This window comes from Protopterus annectens, chromosome 3.part0 (genome assembly GCF_019279795.1).
Source record: "Protopterus annectens isolate FY-2018-M chromosome 3.part0, PAN1.0, whole genome shotgun sequence".
NCBI lineage: Eukaryota > Metazoa > Chordata > Ceratodontiformes > Protopteridae > Protopterus > Protopterus annectens.
This window is the reverse complement of record NC_056731.1, coordinates 1,657,497,082-1,657,523,660: the sequence shown is the minus strand read 5'-3', so window position 1 is coordinate 1,657,523,660 and position 26,579 is coordinate 1,657,497,082.

Below are 26,579 nucleotides of genomic sequence, written 5' to 3'. Positions count from 1 at the left end.
TAATAGCAACAAGGCTACGTCAGTCAATGAGACAATAATAGACCCAAAATTGGACTACGTCTCCACAAACAAATAGGTCAAAATCCAAAAAAGAAGCAAAAATACCAATTGGCAAGTGAGGACAAAAATATATATGTCAAATTGGCAAAGGTGACTAATTGAAAAAAATAGATCAGGGATCCACTAAAAAACAAAGAATAGCAATAACCCATAAAATGTGGGAATAAAAGGCTAGGCTATCAATGGCAATACCCAAAGGTCCTTCGATAGGAAAAGAAACCCATAAGCCTTATATGAATATAATAAGGTATCAATGAGATACACAAACTGGATCAAAAAGATAATGTATGCAAAGGAGAATAATGATACAAAAAATATATAATGTTAAATGGAACAACTGTAAATGCCCATACGAATCTGTAAGCATACGTCAACAGCAATGTATATCTATAGAGGAAAGTTGAACTTGAAACACAAATTCTGAGTTCGGAACATATTATACTGTAAATACAAAAAATTATGTATAGTGGTTCAAAAAAATATATGTATAAGAAAAAATGCAGCCAGATAGTTATTTCAGCCACATAGATAATAATCTGATATGAATATCAAGAAGTCCGTATTAATGCCCAAAATGTGTAAGAGAGAAAGAAATTCCTCCCCTAACATCTAAATGGTATCAGACAATCCTTACAACATGCTAATGGAGCTAAAGAACAGTCTCACCTATACACTAGCAATAAATATAATTGTAAACAGTCTGTATAGATCAGCAATGATAACAAAAAATATGCATACCAAATTTAATAAAATATGAAACTAATCAGATCACAATGGTTGGTATAAATACTGTGATTATAGTCACAAGCGAGAGCTACCTAAATAGAAATATTAAGCAGCAAATGTAAAATAATGCGTTATATAGCCCTCATTGTAGACACTAATTGAGTGAACCATTAGCAAGAGACCAAAACATAATGAACAAAAACTATACACACAAAATAGGAATGAAAAGTAGAATATATGTACAATATCATGAACTAAGCTCCCTAATAATAGGCTAGTGATACAAAGGATGTCTTAATGTCTGATTAATCATTCCCCAGTGTATAAATCCAAAGGAACAATCCTAATAGCAAGACAAAATAATGTCAACAAGACAGAAAAACAAAAAACAGTGCACTGATATATATATAAATCAATAAAATATATATGGTATAAAAGAATGTTATATACATATATCTTGAATTGAAAAACGTAGAGAAAGTCTCTGGTAATAAATTCCGAACTGTAAAATGCAGATGGAAAACCCAAAATGGCGCCAGCTGTATATCACTGGATGTATGCCTAAGTTCGAAGAGGCAGTAGCAGAAAAACACAATGTTCCCAAAAAGGAAACAACAATGGTCAAGTTAAATAAAAGTCAAATGTTGAATGTCATCTGCAATTGCACATAACAAAATCCTAAATCAACAGGAGGCACATATTGGAAAAATTGTTCATTTGTGTGGTCCTCAGAAGAAAAAACGGCATATAGATGTTCACAAAAAAACATAAAATATGGCATATATGAAAGACTTGTCAAACGATACTAGTACCAGAAGCACCAATCGCATATAATGTCCTCCAAATAAGTATGCCAGTTTTGAATCACACCAAATGTATGTAGAACGTATCACCAAAAAATGAGCCAGCAAAAAAAAAAGCCTCAATGAATTAGTCGAAACCCTCGTATTAACAAAAGCAATACATACTGGGTATAAATATCCTCGGCAGGAGTAGATCGCAGGAGAAAACCAACTATGTTCAAATGAACATGAAGATTACAACATAACTAGGCCAAGCGAGTGAGCTGCAGACCGCACCGTCGTCACACCACCGAACAACTGGAAACCCAAAGGCAGAGAGGAGGCGGCACTTCCTGTAGTAAATCAATCCACCAATGGAAGTTATGCACGGATTGTGCATTAGATAAGATAATATACTCCAGTAGTACGGCAAAAAAATAATAATTAGAACAGAAAAAAAGGGGAAGAGAGCTACTGCCAAGGTAAAAATATACAAAAAATATACGAAAATAAGCTGAAACTTCAGCAAAACATAAGTCAACCCAGGCAGATAGTCCATAAGCAGCAATCAAAAACTGGTTGAGACACAATATTGATATTAATGAAAAATGTGGAGAAGGCAAAAACAACGTGCTCTCCAATGAAAAAATATATTTAGAAAAATGGAGTTTGGTCAAAACCTATGTGGAGAAAGATTTGATCTATAACTCCGAACACAATATCTATTTAGAACATCTTGATATCTGGAGAAGATACCTTGATGATTGCTGGGCAGTATGGAAGGGTGAACTAGATGGGTTGTTTGATTTTCTGGCATATCTCAACAACAATCAATTGGGTATTGAGTTTACTTTACACTATGATCATGACAACATCACTTTTCTTGATGTCTTGATCAATAGATTATCTGATGACACTTTAGGTACCAAAGTACACAGGAAACACCCAGAATACAACACCATATTACATGCTTCCAGCTTTCACCCTCCACATATATCTTCCAAAATCTCAGTTCATCAGACTTAAACGTATCTGTTCTGATGAAACATCCTACCATGAACAAAGTAATGATTTGACTAGCCATTTCAGGACCAGGGGATATAAGATGGGCCATGCTTTTGATGCAATACACAAAGTTGGACATATGAATAAGGAGGATTTACTTACCTACAAATCTGATACTGTTTCAACTGTTCATCCCATCAGATTTACTACCACCTATGGAAGAAATTCTGATGCTCTGATTCAGACTATTCACAGACACTGGAATCTCCTATTATACGATAATGATTTATCTTCAATTGTTCCTACCAAATGTTTGTTCTCTTTTAGGAAAGGCAGAAATTTAGGCAGCACTTTTAGTCATTATAAACATTCCCATGATATTGGAGGATTAGAACCTATTCAAACTACCATTACTGGTACTATTCCAGTGGGATGTTATCCCTGTGGACACTGTATCAATTGCCCCAAAATATCTAAAACCAAGGAATTCACAAGTAGGAATTCCCCTATTGTATATGACATAAAGTTCTTTGCAAACTGTAGTTCTGATTGGCTAATTTATTTAGCCACGTGTACATGTGGGGCTTTTTATATAGGTCAAACTTCTAGGCCACTCAGGCTGCGAATCTCTGAGCACACTAGTAATATCAAAAAAGGCAGACTAAATAATGTACTATATAAACATCAACTCTCACATCCATCTGCATATTTTCTTTTTACTGTTATTGATATTATTCGTGGCAAAATATCTAACAAAACTGGTTGGCATTCTTTGTTAAATTCAAAAGAAAAAAAGTGGATTATCAAATTAGGTGGTCTTTTCCCACCAGGATTGAATGACAAATTTTAGGATTGACCAATCACAACTGTGTGGAGTGTATTTATATGACAGCTTTGACTTTGCCTGTGTTACACTGATGAAGGCTGTATATGTGACACCAGCCGAAACCAGTCTGTGCAATTTTTTTGCTGTCCTTTGGATTTAATAATTAAACTTCAGTCTTTTTACTGGGTCAAGTTTTGCTGGCTTATTCTTTCTGATTCTGTCAAAGTAGTCAAGAAAGCATCCAAAGCAACATTAGTAATGTAGAAAAAGTTCAATATATGCTGAAAAACATGTTTTTCCATTTCTACATGTGGTTCTTCTTTACTTTGAATAACACTAATTGCATTAAACTAATTCATGCATTATAAATTCATTTAATCTCAGCTAACAATCTTAGTATTACTTTTGTAAAATGACTTCAGTTTTACCCATTATTTAAAGATTGGTTTATTAACATTTGATCTCAATGATAATATTTGTTTCTTTAAGTAAACAGTGGTTAATTCAGTAAATTCTTGAAAGGATGATGAAGATAATGTCCTTACTATAGCTAAAAGACCCCACAACTAAGGATACTATGTTGGATTGATCCATTTTGGAATCAGGAGTTAACTAACAACAGAGATTTTGAAACTTTGCTCCTGTCAGACTACAATACACTAAAAAGGATTAAATATCCTCCTACAGCTCATTGCATTTCTCATGTTTAAAGATTATGTAATGGCCGTCAGCATTTAATATGCTTTTACATATCCATTGTGTTACTTCTGTTTTTGTGCATTTCATTAATTGTATATCATATTATGCATATTGTTAGCAAATTTCCAAATAAAATGTTTCCTTTAAACACTACAGGTTGTCAAATGTATTTATTTTAAAATCAGTTCTTTTATAATATCATTATTTGTTTCTTTCATTTAATATTTCCTCATAACCTTCTATATCTGTTACCTAATTTTGTTTTTAATTTGAAGATTTGGTTATATATTTTTGACAAGGAAGGCTTTATGGTTCTGTTCTAAGAAATGTATTCTAGAATCATTCAATACCTTTTTTCTCTAGATCTGATATTAGAGTTTTCTCTCCTTCAGTTTTGTTCTCTTTTACTGTGAATTAAGGTTCAGTTGGCAAGTCCCAAATCAAATGTATTCATAATCCTGTTTGTTGATAGGATATTAGTCCTTTATAAACAATTTGATAAAAACATATGATTATTTTAACTGGACTTATGTGCAGAGGGATAAAGCCTTTATAACAGTATAGCTGACCAGTGTTCAATTAACGACATAGGTGTTGGAGGGGCTCAAGGGAGTAGCCCCCCAAGTCTCACTCATCTTGGGGGAGGGAAGCAGCCAAGGCACACTGCAGTAGAAGAACTAAGCACCAGTGAGCTCTGTTCTACAAAAGCACTGAGACACTTTGTCAAGAGGCTATGCATACATCCAAAGGGCAGGACTTGTGGAGCTTTCAAAGCTGCCATAGGGCATATAGGAGGACTTATGGTACAGTCACTGTAAGCAATATGACATAAACATATACACACACATATATATATATATATATATATATATATATATATATATATATATGTGGATCTAGTGATCCAGACAGTTCATCAACAACATTAATGTTGACACATTAACATTTTAAACACTGATGCCAAGGTGCCAACATGCTTTTACACATACTCCAAATGTTAAACTCAAACTATGGAAACTAAAAACCTTTTTTTTGTTTCAGAGGGCAAATCCCTTGAACCCAAAATCCCCGTTTAGTAACAGGCTGCCTTTCATGTTGGTCAACAAAAGGTCTAAGTAATCTCTGACCACCTTAGTTTCAACTCTAAGAAATGCAATATATTTTTGTTAATGTAAATTTTTTTTATATTGTCAGCATTCTCTTTGTTTCTTTCTGTTAATGTCAATAAAATGTTTGGCAGGACTGCTGATTTTTTTCATAGTGTTGCTGTTTCCTTACTTTCTCTAATACCTCATAACTTTGTATTGTTCACATATTTAATATGCTTTTGTAATGAATGAGCTTCTTGAAGCAAAATTATATTTGATTATTTATTGTCAAGAACTCAAAATAAAGATTTCCTTTTATTACCATTTTGATGTCAGTCAAAACTTAAAAAGAAAAAAAATTCGTTTTTATCCCACATCTTTGTGATAACATTGAGTCAACTGTTTTGTTATAAATGTTGTTAGAAATTAAATCTTTCTATGCTATTTATTTTGAATTATGTAATTATGTTACTACTAAAGATCTTACTACTTAAAAAATCATAATCTGTTTTTAAACTATCTCTCTTAATAATATTAGAAAGAACAGTTGATACTACTTAAAAATCATGACCTTTTTCTAAATTATCTATCTTAATAATATTAGAAAAAACATTTAATATCATGGATACCTATGCTCGTAGTCTAATCTCACTAAAATGATAAAGCTCCCTTCAAACAAATTATACTTATTTATTTATTTTTTGTAATTTGCTTACAAGAAAATTGCAACTTGGTATTGAACATCTTTTCAGGAGAGGTCCAGAGAGAAAAGCTCCATTAACATTAAAGTACATTATAAACACACATCAAGGGCATACACATATTAGATCAAGTAGTTATGTACAAGCTTTATAAACAGACATTTAAACTTGATGTAGTACATCTGTTAATTATGTACAAGTCTTATGCAGTATACATATAGGCATTATGTCAAAGTGTTATGCAATATATATATATATATATATATATATATATATATATATATATATATATATGGATCTATTACTATTCACCGAAAGCACATTTCACCGAAAATCAAATTAGAGTGCACTTTTCACAGAAAGCTCATTTCACCGAAAACACAATTCACAGAAACACATTTCACCGAAAGTTGTAGATGGCCTTTACCCCACTGTAGAGCGACCCTGGAGTTAATATATATAGTAAGAATATGGGAGGTGTGGGGGCATAGCCCCCCACATATTTTATGTATATGTCATTGTCAGAGAACAGTAATATATTACTATTACATGTATGCATGTATATAATTCAAAATATTTAAAATATGTGGGGGGGGCTACACCACCCACACCCCCCATGTGGGGGTGGTGCCCCCCACACCCCCCTTACTATATATACTAACTCCAGGGTCGCACTACAGTGGGGAAAAGGCCATCTACAACTTTCGGTGAAATGTGTTTCTGTGAATTGTGTTTTCGGTGAAATTTGCTTTTGGTGAAATGTGCACGGTGAAATGTGTTTCAGTGAAATGTGCTTTCGGTGAATAGTAGTAGATCCATATATATATATATATATATATATATATATATATATATATACACACATATACACATTGTCATGCATTTACGTACAAATATTAAACTCTTAGATATACAGGCATTATACTGTTGGAAATGCATTTGAATTACTCCCACTTCTGTAGAGACTCTATTAATGTTGCAAAGTATTTCAAGTATAGTGGGTGCAGTTTATTCAGATTAGTGCATAATTCAGTGTATCAACCCCAAAACACACCTTAGGAAAGTAACAGGATCCAAGGAAATACCAAAATATGAAGAAAACAATCCCAAGTCCAAATGTCACACTGTAAAATCTGTTTTAATAGATGCTGAAGTAAAAAGTATACACAGGTACAAAGCTTTCAAGCACACAGCTCTTTCTCAATGTTCACAATACATTAATTTCTCATAGCTTAGATACAAAGAAACATAGTGTAATTAGTACAAATTGGACAGCCTAATTACATAATTAACTATCTAAAAGGTTTACTTAAAAAATATATATCATATATAACAAGGTTTTTTTTTAGCAGAGGTTTTATAATGATAACTGCATTCAAACCAGGGGAAACGTCAGCCCTGAAATAGTTAATCCATTTGCATTCAGCTAACTCAGTTTTGTTCACAAAATCACCTCTCCAACACTAATAATTTCCAAAACTATAGACTTAAATATATGCTATTCTCCTGCTTCTTGAATGTGTTTATACAAGGCATTAGTCTCTACTTTCCTACAAATTTCGAAGAGGTGGGAAGATATCTATTTCTTAAACTTCATGTTAATTTTACCTATATAGAAACTAGGGCATTCTTCACAGTTAGTTAAGTACACAATATTTTTTGAATTACAGGTAGCAAAAACCTTAAAATACAATTCAATCTGTGTTAACCAATCTATATAAGTTTTACCCACATTTAAATACTTACAAAAACTATAATCATGACAAGGGGTCGTACATTTATTGGTAGTTATAGAACAACTTCCACCCCTTCTCTTCAAATTTTTATAACATAATAGTTGCTCCTATAAATTTATTAATAATAGTATCAGACTGTAAAATAGACCAATTCCTTTTTATTATTTCTTTAATACTACCAGTAAACCTATTGTATTTTGTTAAATAACCCAACGTACATATTGAATAATTACTATTCCTTTGATTGTTTACAGCATTACTCCCTAATAGACATGGTTTGCCAATACTAGAGTGCCTCAAGATAGCTTATTTTTTCGTTTCTCCTATCATTTTGCATTATATCCCCTCTGAATAAAATCTATAGCTATATTATCCATTTCTCTTTCAAAGTCTAAATCAGATGTATTAAGTCTGTTGGCTTGCAAAAAATGGCTTTTACTTTGGCACTTACTTTGTAGCTTGCACATTCTTGTTATGGATAGTGGTGTGCAGTTGTCCCTCAGTACATATAAAACTAATATCTTTAAAATCTATTTTGTCAAAATCAAATTTTACATCAAACTTTAGAAAATCTGTAGTTTGATTAAGATGTGCAACAAAATTCTGTAGGTCTGTGGTTAAACCTGCCCATAAAAGGAAGACATCCCCCCGGATTTATTTATTTATTTATTTATTTCCAGTTTGATAACCGGGGAAGTCCACTGGGCCCAAAAGCCCATTTTCAGTGGAGGCCCGGGGAGAAAAGCTCCATAAAAATACATTACACACAAAAACACTCTGTGTTCTAACAGCTTAACACTTTAACAATTTCCAAAAATGTAGTACATTTGGCAGTATACTTCAGAAATTAATATAATTATGCAACTGTATTGTTAGTGAAGTAGAGAGAGATAGAAGGAAATTATATATAGATCTTGAATGCAAGAGCAGTAAAACAGATGAGAAGTGAAGAAGATGCAATGAATTTAAAGGAGAAGAGGTGACAGGAGGAAGATGAAAAAGTAAGGATAGACCAATATTCATGTTGTGTTTGAGTCAAAAGTATACCTTATGACAAAGGCAAAAGATTCAATTGTGAGACTAGACCTGCAAGTGGGCAGTGGGAGGAGAACGCTTAAAAGGAATAAATACAGGGTTTAATCAGGAAGAGAGTGGTGATAAAGAAGTAGAGGGAGGGGTGCCAAGGTGAGCAATCTAGGTAGGAAGTATACAATTACATTTCCAGTTTTGGGAGAGGTGAGAATGGAGAAGAGCTTTGAAGTGTTCATAGCTTGTAGTGACTCTTAGAAGGGAAGGAAGCAAGTTCCATTTTTTAGCTGTAGTATAGGAAAGTAGAAGTTGGCTAGGGGGTCGTTTGGGTTTGTATACTGAAATACGATTCTGGTGGCTGGATCTTAGGGGCCTGCGAGGGGTATATAAGGGCAAGATGTTAGATAATGCAGGGCAAGCAGTAGGTTTAAAAATTAGTTTGTGTGCAGTAGTAAGTTGGAGGTAATTGAGGAGATTAGGGAGTTCTAGCCATTGGAGACTACGGAGGCAGATGCAATGGTGTGTAGAATGAGTGGAGTTAGTAGCGAATTTGGCGATTTTGTAGGATTTACTATTCTTCCATGCAGGACTAGCTTAGTCCTGCAAGGAAGTGGACATTTAGGAGCAAGATGGCAGCGAACCTTGCATATTAATGAAGGCACGCTGGCTGAGCTCCTAATCTTACATGGAGTGTGTAAGAGTGCAGGGGGCATGTCTGAGAGCAGAGCTATCAGAATATACATGCACCCACAATGAAGAACAGCAGAAAGGCCAAAGAAATGAGCGAGACCACTCATAGGTGTCCGCATATCCACAGCAACATTCCTCCATGTGTACAACAGCAATAGTAAATACAAATAAAATGAACAAACCCTTTTTTTTATTATTAAGAAACCAATTAAAGCTAACTGTAGGTGTGCGGGTGTGCCCATCACTTAGCTACTGTTAATGCAGCTTAAATGGCTGAAGAGGATAACAAGGAAGATATATGCAAATGAAGCAGTATAGGAATAGTGTAGTGGGCAGAGCATTCGCCTTACGAGCAAGCATTCCAGGTTCAAATCCCATTACAGCACATTTCATTTTCCATGTGAAATCAATTTATGAACATTATTTTGTTGTATAACCTACTAAATAACATATAACTGTAAACTGGAGCACTGCATGAATTGCACATGTGAGGTGTCAGTGTCATAATGTTGCAAAGTCCCCAGATAAGCACGTGTGCCCCATACAGATGTGCACAGGAATCATGGATATAAATGGAAGGTAAAATGTGTAATGAATGACAACTCTATACAGCTTCCAAGTCCCCCACCTTCCCAAGAACCATTAGATATTACTGTCTAAATCAGTGCAATTGTAAGCAGGAGTAAGCACTAGTAAGCAACTGTAAGCATCAATAAGCAGTAGTAAGCATATTTAAGCACTAGTAAGTGAGTTTAAGCCTGTTTGCGCAGGGGGTAAGCAATGCACACACAGGTTAAGCAATATTAAAGCTAACTCTCTGTAAGCATATTTAACTGGAGGTTAGCAGTGCTTACCCTCGCGCAAACCTGTGCAAACCTGCTTACAACTGCTCAAAAGAGCCTTAACCACTCTGTATCCAATAGCCCTTGTTCTGCCCATCAACAAAATAAACAGCCTTGCAGGTTTTGAACCCAGGACCCCATACACTATAGTCACAGTAGTTAACCACCAAGATATCACAGCAGTACAGAAGAGTGAGGTATCACCAAACAAGTCCTCATCATAGTAAAATCAAACAGAACCTGTGAAAGGAATCAGTATACAGTCATATGTTCCATAACCCACTACATAACATAAATATGTGAACTAGAGTACAGCAGTAAGCCCAGATGTGAGGTGTAATTGTAATAGAGTGTTGAAGTCCCCAGTAAAACACAAGGACCCCATACAGTGTACGTACACATGAATCATGGATACTATATATATATATATATATATATATATATATATATATATATATATATATAAAAGATGTAATGAATAATAAATCAATGCCAAAAAGAAAATATAATGCAAAGTCTAATGTAAGCAATGCTAAGCATTGCACAGGCCAGCGAAGGAGGTGTAAGCAATGCGTAGGCCAGCTAACTCAATGTGCACAGTGGTATACCTCTTTAAACAATGCCAATCTTAGGTAAGCAGGTTTGCCCATAGCCTACCCTTTACAAAACTGGCAAATCATGGAAATGTGTGGGAAATCAGCCCTACTTAAACACAATAGGTGGAAATCCTTGTACACACGAGCAAAGACAAGGTGGGAATGCATCTCATAATTGGTTGTAGCTTCCCCTTGCAGGCACAATGGCAGTAAGGGGAGAAGGTGTGCACTTCTGGGTGCAGTGTTGGTGCATCCAGGAGTCCAGAGACATGGCAGGACTCCTTATCAAACACCATGAGTAGAGATTGCTGCAGGGCCAGTACCAAGGTTCCCAATATAAGGCAGAAACCTGGGACCATCTCGCCCATGACCTCATCAGTGCCACTGGCATACCCTGAACTGGTGAGCAGGTCAGGCATCACTATGATGACTTGAAGCAGTGTAAGGGGGACCTCTTGGAGCAATGGATCCAAGAGGCTAGAACGGCAGGGTCTGTCCCAGCTGTGCATAAGTATTACTCCACTATGTGTGTAATAATTGCCAGCTCATGTATATTATGGATAGGCATGGCTAAATATTCTTCTTATATCCTCCACAGCTGCAAGTGAGCGAGCCATGAACCAGGAGGCCCACGGAAGTCGCCTGGAGAGGTTGCGATGCAAGGCAGGTCAGTAATACTCTTGCATGTACTGTCATAGGAAATAAATCTAAAAGTATTAGTAAATTAATTGCCTGTATAAAACCTGTATTTTTAAGGCAAGTACTGCATACACCAGAGAATATGGCAGGAAGAGTCTCATATAGATTGTATGTAAATAAAAGCGTAATAGCCTGATAATAAAGATCTAACTGCTGGACTGCATGTGTATACTCTGGTATCATATGGTAATGTAGATTTGCAATCAGGTAATAGTACTGTTGTATTAAGCAATGTTACCCACACTGTGCACCATAAATAGAATGTGTAGGAATGCCTGTATATGACTGGTGTAATCCCCAGAGGCCATTTAATACAACTGAGAGACACATAGACAGAAAACAGGGAAAAGGCAGACAACAAAACCCGAATAGCACATGCAACTGAGACATGAACTGTTGTATTTTTAGCACACACAGTCATGGTTTGAATCCTGGCAGTGGTAGTAGTCTGCATACAGAATCATACCCCACAACTGTACAGATATGTTCAGGATGTCCAGTAAAGTGGCCCATATCTGTTGCCTGTCACCCTGTCCACCTTGGAAGTCTGTAGGATGATCCCAGATGTTTAGGCAGCAAACAGGAAATACAACTGATTGTCACACATCTATGAGAACAAACCTGTCACTCTAGCAACTCTCGAAACTATGAGATTAATAAGCTAAGTATGTCCTATCTACACCACCAAGTTGCCAAGCTGTGACCAGAGTGTGTACAGTAACAGAGTGAGATGTATGTGCATAATATTAATGTGCAATCTGGAACTTTTTGTGTGGCAACATTCAGGTAGTGCTAACAAACATTGCTCCCACAGGTACGTCGGATACGAACACTGTGCCGAGAAATAAAAACTTTGATACCCTGTACTGGTACTGTTTACACTGGTATTGAATGGAATTGCGAGTGTTGCAGTTGCTCTGAATAATAATGTTTCACTGATCACTGTCACCCACACTGTACTACATAATATAACTGTGTAGGAAAGCATGTATATGTGTGTGGTAAGTCACCAAAGGTTGAACAGGGCAATAGTCTAGATATGTCCCAGTACACCTGCATGTGGTCAAGACATGGCCAGAGTCTGTGCAGAAAGAGATGGACAGCTATGTGCACAACATCAACGCAGAATCTGGGAGTATGTGTAGAAACCATTAGTTAGTTTTAACAAACATTTCCTCCACAGGTATATCAGGTAAGAGGTGTATACCGCAGGTAAAACCAGTTCATGTATAATGATGATGATAGCCATATCACTGTCCAAACTAAGGCTATAGGGTAGTGTAGTAATACTTGTAAGGTAGAGATAACAGCACTGACTAGGAAAGTAATGTGGACTAAAGGTGTATACTAGTTGTTAATTGACATCTTTCTCCCCCCTCACCATATCTCTAATAATAAACTACATACTCATCTCAACCGTTATGTAATGACTCCACTATTCTGATGATGTACTATTGGCTGATAAATATTTAAATTTGTTTCCATGCATGTGCTATACTGAATTATTCCAACATTGGTGGCATGGTGTTATTACCACTGTGGTCCCATATATGCATGTGTTCAGTTTGCTAAGCAACTGTTCCATATCTGGTGTCTGGGTTAATGGGAATATCTATGCATGCTGTTATATCTAACCCTGGAATGTGTTGAATATTACTAACCCACATATGGTGATAAAATCTAAACACTATAGCACGTTTGGGAAGGCCAATCCTAACGGACCCACCTGTCCCATCTAAGATGGCCATGGCACCGGGCACCAGCCCATCTGGGGCCCAACCCGGGACCTCCTTGTCCATTGGTCCTGCACCACCTTCGGGTGGAACCATCTCAGGGGATGTGTGTTGCCCCCCCCCCTTGATAGCAGGCACGGACAGGAACCTGTCACCCATTGCAAGATCCAGGTCATGGTCCGTAGCAAGCTCAACCAGCAGTTTGGTGATGTGCTACGCCAGCTCGATGGCTGTGTGCCATGACTACAGGGTCAGCCTGGCTCTGCGACCCAGCACCCAGCACAGCCACCTTCGGGGCTGTGAAGGTGCAGTGGTGACTTCCCATGGGTGGGGACCTCAGTTGCACTATTTCTACTAGGGGGCTCATGGGCTTCCGATTTTCCAACACCCCTCCCCATCAAGGTGTTTACCCCCCACATGTGTCATATACCACCCCTATATACGTCTTGTTTGTCTTGTCTGTTAACATACCCAGCCTACCTCCCCAAATATACCTACTATCCCTCCCCAACATCCCAATCTCACCTGAAAAAAATGAGAATCTGTTACCAAAAAAAAAAATCTCGCCCCATACATAGGTGCCCATTTCGCACTTGTCCACTGGACAAATGTAATCCAGTTTAATTGTCATCACAACTTATTATTGTTGGCCTCACCTCTCTCCCAGGGGTTTGAGTGTCCAAACTACCTCCAAAATCAGTGTATATGCACAGCTGTTGCTGTAGAAGAAATGGGCAGCTATGGATCTTTCCTACACCCTTTCTGCACATCCCTAGCTATTTTCTCTACTGTCTTTCCCTCTTTGTGCCCCTTTTTCACCACTTTCCTATCAACCCTTTTTTCTTTTCTTTTAAAGAAATTAGAGCAGGGGGTAAGCGGGAGTAAGCCTTTTAAGCAGTAGTAAATGGGTTTAAGCCTGTTTGCACGGGGGTAAGCAATGCCTACGGAGGTTAAGCAATTTAGAAGCTAACTGAGTATAGGAAACTGTAACCAGAAGTTAGCACTGCTTACCTCCGCACAAACCTGTGCAAACCCACTTACAACTGCTTTAGAGTACCTTAATCCCTCTGTATCGAATGGCCCTTGTTCTGACCAGCAGCAAAATACATAGCCTCTGCAAATCTTGAACCCAGGACCCTGCACACCATAACCAACGTGATTTGCCACTAAGCCATATCAGATATACATAACCCTGAAGTTTTCTCAAACATATCATCCAGCCCAGTCATTCAACAGTACAAGGAATGTATTCCACCATGTAGATGTGTGTGTGTGTGTGTGTGTGTGTGTGTGTGTGTGTGTGTGTGTGTGTGTGTGGGCATGTGTGTACATATATATATATATATATATATATATATATATATATATATATATATATATTTATATATATATATTTAGATATAGCTATATATGTATATATATATATATATATATATATATATATAGATATATATATATAAATGTAAACATATATACATACTTATGCATACACCTATAGATATATATGTCTACATATATATATATATATATATATATATATATATATATATATATATATATATACACTGCAAGTTATATATATATATATATATGTATATATATATATATATATATATATATATATATATATATATATATATATATATATATATTACAAAACACCCAAGCGATTCTCCCCAAAAAATGATGAAACACTGATCCCAGCACGGAGCACCAAACTTGTGAAAAACGATAACCACTTAGCGAAGATGGCAAACACAAACTTTGAAGCCAAAGTTCAGCAAACAGTCAACAGTCTAGTTCAAAATGTAACTGTTAGTAGGATAACAAGCCAATTTCTTAATCCTCAACAAACAATCCAATGAATTGAAGAGTATAGAGTAAAAACAAAAACACTCTTTTATTACGTAAGCGCTTTCGCGGTGTGACCCACCGCTTCCTCAGACATATACTAAATCACCATTGAATGCTTTATATACATGTTAAAAAATAAAATGCACCTATCATAAGCGTTTTTTAAAATTCAAATCACAAAGGCTCACCTCTCAAAGAATACTGTAATACTGGATAGGTCCGTGTTCCTCAATGGAATAGCAGAACTGCGTCACATCCTGAACACAGGACGCGATATACGAACCCTGCGTAACCAAATAAAGCAATATACATCCATATAAAATCATTGTTTTAGACAACTTTGCATTCTACCCTGCAAAGTAATAACTTAAGATATAATATAAAACAATGTGTGCCTCTAATACATTATAAAATGACATCATTACTATAAAAGCGCCTGATCAATATATGATACAAAACTTCTAATATAGCAAAACTCATACAAAGTACACCTATCATGCTAGTGATGGTGTCAAAAAGTATCCTAGAATTATAGACAAATACATTCATGTACAGAGAACAATGACCTGAGGGCTGGAATTGAAATCAGCTGCCTATGAATATATGTATAATGATAAATGACACTGTATAATCATATACAAATGCACCAAACAATGAAGCAAATAAGATGAATAAACAATTGATCCGGGTATCTAAAACTAATGTACCAACTGTTGGGGTAATCAAAAATCGGCACAAAGGTATACACAAATGTAAATAGTATTGCACAGGTGAATAAAAAATATTGCACAGATAAATGAAAAGGCTGAAATGTAAATAGTTTTGCACAAATGAAAGAAACATAAAGAAAGGAGGCTAAAGCCAGATTAACTACACCAAACCTGTAGTCAAGTCTTGGAGGCTGACTGTTGTATAAAACAATGATATAAATCCTATGATGGAAAAGCTGTGCACTATGGTGTACCTTGAGGGAAAGCTAACGCAGGCTCCTGCTTCTAAGGTGGGGTTTGATCGAGACGGTGTCATTTAAACCCATGCCCCTATGGGCCCCTAACCTGAGAATCCAACGGAGTTCTGCCTCCTCTGTTCTTGTAACTATATCCCCTAAACGTATGGAGGGGACTTCAACATGAAGGACTTGGAATAGAAACTGATGATATGGACCACAATTGAGCATGTGTTTAGCAAGAGCACTACTATTGTCCTTCCTATTCAGACAATAGTAGTGATCCCTGATACGCTCCCTTAGTGAACGATTGGATTTCCCAACATAGTAACAAAAGCATGTGTTGCAATAAGCAACATAAACTATGTTACGACTCAGGCAAGTGGCATCTACTCTTAGTTCCCAAAGTCTACCACTTTCTGGGTGTCTAAAATAATGTGATTCATCTACATAGCAGCATTGTGGACAATTTCCACACCTAGCTGTTCTTTCCAACCCTGTATAAGTCATTCTTGGACTATTACTATGGCAAAGAATTTGTTTCAAGTTGGACATGTTGCTATATGTGAACTTTGGATATGGTCCAACTATTGCCTTGGTATTCTCATCGCAGGACAGGATGTTCCAACTCTTGTGTATCACTTCCTTAAACATATTAATGTTACTGCTATAGGGTACTATCAAATGCTCAAAGTTAACCTTGGTGGTAACTCCTGGTTCATCGTTGACCTGATCAGAGAAATAAGGTTGTGCTCTTTCTCTTCTAAGTTGGTCCATACTCAGGTAAACATCTTTTATTTCATTAGTCTTATATCCCCTCCCAACCAGGCCTGTTTGTAATAATTCTAGTTCCTTTTTATACTGTGTATCTAGGCTGGACAGCCTTGAAAGGCGCATCGCCTGTCCCTTTATTATATTTCTGAAAATCTGTGGATTGTGCATGCTCTGTCTGTGCAAAAATGAAGCTCTATAACACTTCTTTCTATGAACACTTGTATCGAATCTTCCTTGTACATTACGTATTCGCACATCTAAAAAGTCCAATGTATGCTTAGAATAATTTAGAGTGAATTTGATAAAATTTGTAGCTTTGTTAAGTTTAGAATGAAAATCTAACAAGGTCTGTACAGGTCCTTCCCACAAAAAGAAAAGATCGTCAACAAATCTTTTAAAAAATATTATTTGGCTGACATCCTTGATGTATCTGGTTTCAAATTCTGCCATTACTAAGTTGGCGTAGCTATTGGCACAACTGGTGCCCATAGCTACGCCACTAGTTTGTCTGTAACAGATGTTATTAAAAAGAAAGACATTATTTTCCAACACCATCTCGGTCAAAAAACAAAGAAAATCTATTCTAGTATGTGTGTAATCTGTTGTTTTAAGCATGAAGGACCTTAAAAAAGCTAATCCCTGTTCATTGGGGATGCAAGTAAATAGCGAGACTACATCCATTGTTACTAATATTATATTATCAGATGTAGATAATTCATTAATTTTAGAGTAAAGACTCCTCAAAAATTGTTCAGTATCTCGTAATACTGGTTCATAATCGACTAAACATTTTTTAAGCTGACTGTCAAGATATATAGAAATTGGCTCCGTTAACCAACCAGCTCCAGAAACTATGGGTCTAAATTCAGGAGTATAAGGATTCTTGTGAATCTTGGGTAACCCACTTATTGTGGGAATAAGTGGAAACTCAACCTTGAAGTAAGAGAGAAGATCATCACTCAAGAGTCCTAAATTCTTACTTTCGTCTAGCGCATTAGCTATTCTATCTTGCATACTGCAAACATCATCCAATGAAATCTCATCATAAGACCCACTATTTAACAATTCCATCATTTTTTGGGAATAATAATCAGTGTCCAGAACAACTATGGGGCCGCCCTTATCAGCCGCCCTCAATATAATGTCCTTGTTTTGCTTCAATTTAGAAAGGGCTTCATTCTCCTGTTGTGTTAAATTATTTTTCATTGTTCTCGGACACTTTAACTCATCATATAACTGTGATTCCACCACTCTGATGAAAGTGTCAAGGTTAGGTTGTAAGTGAGGTGTAAAAACACTTTTCCTTTTAAAACCCATAACAGGGGTAGAAGTATCACTACTATGGTCAGAGCCATACATGATTCTTAGTGAGACTCTCCGAATAAATAGCCTCACTGAAAGGAGAGCTTGACTGATATCCATGGAAGTAGTGGGTATGAAAGACAGCCCCTTATTTAAAACACAAATTTCATGATCAGATAATTCATATTTTGATATATTATGGACCAAAGACATCGAGACATTCGATCCCACTCCAATTTCACTCTGTCTATCAGTTATGGAATTCATAGACTGGAATTCCAGTACTTCTGGAGTGTTCGTTGTTGTTGTGGAGGTTCCTTTCTCTTGGCTCCATGATTGGTGTCCAAATCTAATGATCGTTTCCTGCTCGTTCTGATGGGTAACGGAAAATCCGTAGCACTCTGTCCATCCAGTTGTATTTTTCTTCTAACGGCCCCTGACAAGGTGTTACTAGGACCCACTGCTGGTTTAGTTCTGTTTATAAGAACTGTTGGATGCATCACAGTCTCTTCATTAGGTGTCGCATAAACAGATTCATTCCCTTCTGGAGAACTGACTTGATTAAGAGCTGGTGCCTTGTTACTCTGATTATTGGGGCCTGACATTTCAGTATGCTCCACATTCTGGACAAAATCTCCAGTAGATGTTTTATCCTGTTTACCAAACGTACTCTCAATTCCTAGTATATTCGTTGGCCTTTCAAGTGGCATTAACATCCCTCTGTTATTTGTAACATCTGGTTTCTCAGCTCCATGTATATTCATGACTCTGTTGCCTGGCACAGACATATCTACGTTCCTGGTAACCTCTTTATTCCTCATTTGCCCAGGAACTATGCGTTGGCCATTCACATATGTCTTAGGCCAAACAAACACATTCTTGTTGGCAAAGTCGAATGAGTCTCTAGCCAATTTCCTTCTTTTATTGCTGAGAAGGTTCTTTTCATATCGACTTAACTTCTCCATGGTCTCCTGCAAATAAAATTCCATTTCTTCTAAGCCACACTGCTCCACCAACTTATTCTGTATCTCTAAGATGTTGTCTTTTGCAGTATTCTCAATCGGTTGAAAAAAGTCAATTAACAGCTTAATATATTCATTACTGGCACGTATATTTATTTGTTGCCATTCCGCCAATAATTTAGGGTACGTGTTTCCGTAGGTAGGCATCGTGAGTATACGAAGACCTCGTGGAATAACGTTAGTACTTAGACAAGCTTCCATATGGAAGCGTTGTGCTGTAAGTCTTTTGACCCTATATAGTTCATTTTCAAAATCCCTTTTCAGGTCTCTTATGATTCGTTCATTACGTACTTCGTTGTTGTTTTCAAAAGCCTCTGCAAACTCATTGGCACCAACCAATGGGTTAAAATTATCTTCCAGGAAATGTCGCAACTTCATATTGACAGAGTCTCGTAGAGTGTCAGTCAATAGCTGTTCATTCATGGCCCCTTCCATATCGCAGTCGTGAAATTACAAAACACCCAAGCGATTCTCCCCAAAAAATGATGAAACACTGATCTCAGCACGGAGCACCAAACTTGTGAAAAACGATAACCACTTAGCGAAGATGGCAAACACAAACTTTGAAGCCAAAGTTCAGCAAACAGTCAACAGTCTAGTTCAAAATGTAACTGTTAGTAGGATAACAAGCCAATTTCTTAATCCTCAACAAACAATCCAATGAATTGAAGAGTAGAGAGTAAAAACAAAAACACTCTTTTATTACGTAAGCGCTTTCGCGGTGTGACCCACTGCTTCCTCAGACATATACTAATACCCTGCAAAGTAATAACTTAAGATATAATATAAAACAATGTGTGCCTCTAATACATTATAAAATGACATCATTACTATAAAAGCGCCTGATCAATATATGATATGATACAAAACTTCTAATATAGCAAAACTCATACAAAGTACACCTATCATATACAAATGCACCAAACAATGAAGCAAATAAGATGAATAAACAATTGATCCGGGTATCTAAAACTAATGTGCCAACTGTTGGGGTAATCAAAAATATATATATATGATTATATATATATATATATAAATATGATTATACAGTGTCATTTATCATTATACATATATTCATAGGCAGCTGATTTCAATTCCAGCCCTCAGGTCATTGTTCTCTGTACATGAATGTATTTGTCTATAATTCTAGGATACTTTTTGACACCATCACTAGCATGATAGGTGTACTTTGTATGAGTTTTGCTATATTAGAAGTTTTGTATCATATATTGATCAGGCGCTTTTATAGTAATGATGTCATTTTATAATGTATTAGAGGCACACATTGTTTTATATTATATCTTAAGTTATTACTTTGCAGGGTAGAACGCAAAGTTGTCTAAAACAATGATTTTATATGGATGTATATTGCTTTATTTGGTTACGCAGGGTTCGTATATCGCGTCCTGTGTTCAGGATGTGACGTAGTTCTGCTATTCCATTGAGGAACATGGACCTATCCAGTATTACAGTATTCTTTGAGAGGTGAGCCTTTGTGATTTGAATTTTAAAAAACGCTTATGATAGGTGCATTTTATTTTTTAACATGTATATAAAGCATTCAATGGTGATTTAGTATATGTCTGAGGAAGCGGTGGGTCACACCGCGAAAGCGCTTACGTAATAAAAGAGTGTTTTTGTTTTTACTCTCTACTCTTCAATTCATTGGATTGTTTGTTGAGGATTAAGAAATTGGCTTGTTATCCTACTAACAGTTACATTTTGAACTAGACTGTTGACTGTTTGCTGAACTTTGGCTTCAAAGTTTGTGTTTGCCATCTTCGCTAAGTGGTTATCGTTTTTCACAAGTTTGGTGCTCCGTGCTGGGATCAGTGTTTCATCATATATATATATATATATATAGGTATATATGGACATACATCTGTAGATAACAATGGGGACATAACAAAAGCATATATGTCCACATGCACCGTTAATGGGGTTGAGAGGCCCCAAACAACATGTGCAAATAGGTATTCCCCAACCCCACACAGCCAAACACATCTGCCCTGCAATATACTACCACCTGTTGCAGATCCCTTAACCAGGACCTGACACGACATGGGCACAAGATGTTAACAGTACTCCATCCCACCTGTATGATTTCAGGCTGGTATCAGTAACATATTATACAGTACCATCTAGCTCCCATAGGGAATGTACACTGTGGAAGCAATCAACATCCCTAGGATACATATACACAGACACATATATGCAGATACATATATATATATATATATATATATATATATATATATATATATATATATATATATATATATATATATATATATATATATATATATATATATATATATATATATATATATATATATATATATATATATATATATGTAACTACACATACACACGCAGAGATATGCATAGTAAGATACATATGTAGAAGGTGCACACAATATGAAACAGCCACTATGCCTACAGTTACCACCTTACCAACTGGCCACTGTATGAGTCACCCATACGAATGACAGTCATTGCCTGCAACATATATCCACAGAGAGGTCAAAGAATATAACACCACACACAGGTTTGCATACATGGGAAAGCTTTATTTGTGTACTATTACAGTTGTATATGCCATGTCATATAGCTGTTTAGACACTGACATACATATAAACAGTGTAATGCAACTGTGAAACAGTTATACTGTTGTCTGGAAAGGTTTACAGATGTTGTTGTCCAGGGTGAGCCCTTCAAGTAGTACAATAGTAAAGACAGACTGGGCCACAGGATACCAAACAATCAACAGTAAGTAATGAAGATACATAGTTCAGCAGCATCTATCTACACTCTGTACACAATCCATAGGGGGTAAAGACCTCAGTTGGCACAATGGGATATAACTGTTACATGACAAGGCATAACTGACACCATCACAAGCACACTGACAAACAGAACAGTCTGTATGGCAGGAGGCAGTAGGCCTGTATTTACCCAATGAGAAGTGTATGGTAATGTACATCCAGGTACCTTAAGACAGCTTACCCCTGATACTCCCTGTGATGGCCTTGCCCTGGCCAAGCAATCAAGGAGCCTCAAGCCTCACCACTAACACCAGGGAGGGCATCTCATATTAAGAAGAAAGGATTACAAATACACACAGTAAAGTACAATTTCCCTTATGTGCACACAGAGTTCACAGTCAGTCGGGGGCTGGTTGCTCCCCTGCTCTCCAGGTCCTCAATAAGTCTCCCCACTGGCACAGCTATAGGATCCAAATCCCAGCCTAGTGGGCAAGCTAACCACCAGTACCCCCTCTGTCCAACCCGTGCTTCGTGCCCCTGCCCAAGTAGCTGACACACACACACACACACACACACTTTGAGATAAGCATTTATACAACTTCACAGACACTCCTGGGAAAGGCTGACACAGATTTTCCAGCTGTGCCCCTTTACCCAGACTATACAGTAGTAATTACTGCCACCACCAGCTAATAATTATCAGCTACCCAAAGGCCCTTAAAAGGGTGTCCAATTATTACTGTGTAATATCATTATCCAATTGATAAGTGGGACTAAACAGTCTAAGGCTTATTAAAGTGGCCTTGTTCAATAAACTCTATAAATATGCAATGTACTCTAGAGCTTAACTTATCCCTACACAAACCAGCCACAGGTAAAAGGTTTTTAAAATATTTAATAATAAATAATTAAAACACAAAACAATACTACTACACCACAGTGCTACTCAATAGTTCAGAGATCACACAGAAACTTAAAATAAATCAGTAGTACACTTCTGACATAACAGAAAAACACTTAGTCTAACTTTCTTCTAATTTCTTAGCTATTTCTACAAGAAAACATACTTCTAAGATAACTTACTTACATAGAGAAAGGCAGTGCTGAGTTTGGATATCAAGACAAAAATGCTTACAGTCTCTCTCTGAAAAATAGTTTTCAAAATCACTAACACATTTCTGCTGGGCCCTCCCAGATTACATCATTTTGACACTTAGGTTTTCCCAGTATACACATTACATCATTTTGACACTTAGTCTGGAGTTCCAAGGCCACATCAAAACTGCATTTACATTATTTTACACTTAGAGCAATAAAGGACATTCCACATGTAAATTCTGGTCATTAACTTTAGGCTTAAAACAATAGGCAGGATGCTTATTCCAGACGCATCGACTCCAAATTCTAACTTCAAAGGACATACAAAACATAATTTTAACTTCAAAGAACATTTGAAATTCTTGGCTTAGTTTTCGTTACTGCAGATGGCAATGTTGCTACAATTTTGAAGTTCACATTTTACAGTGTTTTCTTTCATTTAAGAAACATGCCTGCATTTTACATTTATATTTACAGATGATAGAATTATCTATACAATTCTATCTGGCTAGGAGGGCAGCCTTTACACTTCTCTACCAGTCTTCATGCCCCCACATGTTATAACAGCCCAGGTTAGTTATGGTGTATCCCCACCCAAGACTCAATAATACAGGGCCATATACCACTATTGCCTCTGGAGTGCATAAGGGCACACGTACTGTGTAGGTGAAGCCCACACATAAATGGCCCCAGCCCCACTTTATGTGTGGGGGACACAACAGCAGTGGACTGATGGCAGGAATGGCAGCATGACATACTCACAGCCCACTACAGAACAAACCCTGACAGCATGTCATATGTGCAAAGCCTTTTATGTAGGTGGAGGACAGAGGCTGGAACACAGGCCCATATGTGAAAAACTGTTGTCATACCCTAAGCATGTCTCTGGTGTTATGGGATAGCTGCAACATACCCTTAGTCAGGAATATGAAGTTAGAAGCAGAAATGGATATAGCCATCAACTGATAGCACTCAACACACACACTGCCAGTGAAATATCTGACACAAGACCTGTGTGGTGGACAGACAAAACAAGACAGGCATACCTCTGGCCATCAAGAGGATAGGCCCACAGTTGAAAGCTATGCAGACAGACTGCATTCCAAGTTAAACTAGTATGTGCACACAAACCCTGCAACACAAGTGCTATACAATGCATGCAACTCTACTCACACTCTGTCTGCAGTTTGGAACCTCCTACAAATATGTAGCTGGCCTGAGTGTGTAGGTTCTCCTGTGAGAGGTATTGCTACCTGCTGTCTGTAACAGTGATGCCCACACACAGGAAGGATGTCTGTCACACAGGAAAGGTAAAGGGACCACGCCCATATGATGTAGAGATTTATAGTAGGTGGTTGCCATGACAGTGGCAATTGGAAGTACAAAACAGCAAGCTGCATGCATGTAGCAAGTGGAGGACACTGATTGGTACAGAGGCCATCACCTGACCATGTGCATCACCTACAAAATCCACGCTGCAATCTATTCAAAGCAGTTCAATTCATTTACTGGAGAGAGAGAGAGAAAGAGAGAGATAGAGAGAGAGAGAGAGAGGGAGTGAAACGAAGTGAAAGTGAAAGCCAAAGCTGCAGCAAAAAAAAAAAAAAAAACTATATATATATATATATATATATATATATATATATATATATATATATATAATTACATCCAGCAAGCTATCCAGAACAGACATCATTCCCACAACAGGTATGTGAAGTATATATGCATGTTATTGAATGTAGTACTTGGTCATTAATAGTGGGGAAGATGATGTTGAATGATTTATATGTGCCATCAGGTGTTGCTGTAATGATGTTCAACTGAACAACTGCTATGGACAATAGTGTCTGTCCCTGTGAGTAGTGGGCCATAGCCATCAACTGTGCAGATCAGCACTGACTGACAAGATGTAAGACGTCATAGTGTGTGTTGTGTAATGGGATGTATGTATATTATGTGGCCAATAGCTGGTGGTGGACGTAATGCCATTATGATGGACACATGGGATCCACAGCCCACCCCTTGCAGGATACTCAGGTTAATATGTAATGTAGCATGCAGGAATGCCATAGGTGTGTAATAGGGTTACCTGCAATCTGGTCCTACATATATCCCCCCTAATATCAGGCTGTGTCCATATGTGGCACCTGTCTGCGTTGTAGCAAGGCAGAACAGTGCAGCTGTGCAGGAAGGTGTTGTGGGATTGTGGACCTGATGTCTGAATGTACCCCACATATAGGTATGCATATGTGTACATATGTACACATATATAATATACAAACATATATATATATATATATATATATATATATATATATATATATATATATATATATATATATATATATATGTATAAACATGTATATCCACAAATATACAGATACCCATGTGTAGACAAATACATGAGCACATATATACATCACATATATCTACACATATATAGATATATACCTATATGCACATGTCTACATATATACAAACACACACACAAATGTATATGTACGCAAATACATGTCCCCTATATTACTACCACAGTGCTGCATGCTATGTGCGAGGAAAAAGCACACATAGCAATACACACAGATATCTACAACTGGCAGTGTGTACAACATGGACAGGTATGTCACATGTTAACCCATTGTTGGGACTACATTGCCCTCGTCTGTGAAGTATGGAATGGGAATATGGGGAAGTATGGCAGGTATAGTTGTGGAGATGGTCAGGGTTGGTAGATATAGAGGACAGTCTACAGGGGTGGTATGTGACACATGTGATGGTAAACACCCTGGATGGTGTGTGTGGTCTGTGATCTGGACACCACATGGGCCCCAATATGGACACAATGAGAACAAGCCTCCCACCCAGTGCTACTCACAACAGCAGTCCACGTCCTGAAGGTGCCTGGCCTGGAAACTGAGCAGGAGGATCATGTGGGCCTTGTGAATGTGTACTGGATGCCTCAGAGTGATGAAGCACATCCCACATGTGTCTGTGGAGCCCGTTATGGAACAGACCCTGGACCTGACCTTAGGGGACAGGAACATGTCTGTGTGTGCCCCCGGGAGGACAACATCCCCTGAGTAGGTTCCACCTGATGGTATTGCTGGACCAGTACATGAGGAGGCCCCAGGGTGGGACACACATGTGATGTGGCCAGGTAACATGGGCAGATGGATTTGGAGAGGTGGTTCTGCTGGGCAATAGTACATATACAGGCTATTGTGTCACTGTTACAGAACATATGTTGGTAGTAATAGTCTACACAATCCCAGAACATGTCCAGCAGCATGCATAGATATCCCCAATAACACAGAAAGTAAAATGGGCAGTAATCACAAGCAGCCATACCACAGGCATATATGGAACCATAGTGGTCCTGACAATGGCATGCAGGAGAATTGTCTGTAACAGGCCAGTAATGATAGTGTCCACACAGGGAACATGGCTACAATCATATAGCAGAAAGCGTGGTACAGTACAATATCTGTCCCACTGGTAGGTAAGCTGTAGGCATACCTATTGAGTTGTGTGTACAATTTGTTGAAACTGATATGGTGGGGGGGTGACAGAGATGTGTATTAAGAACTGTGGTAACCTTGCTGTATG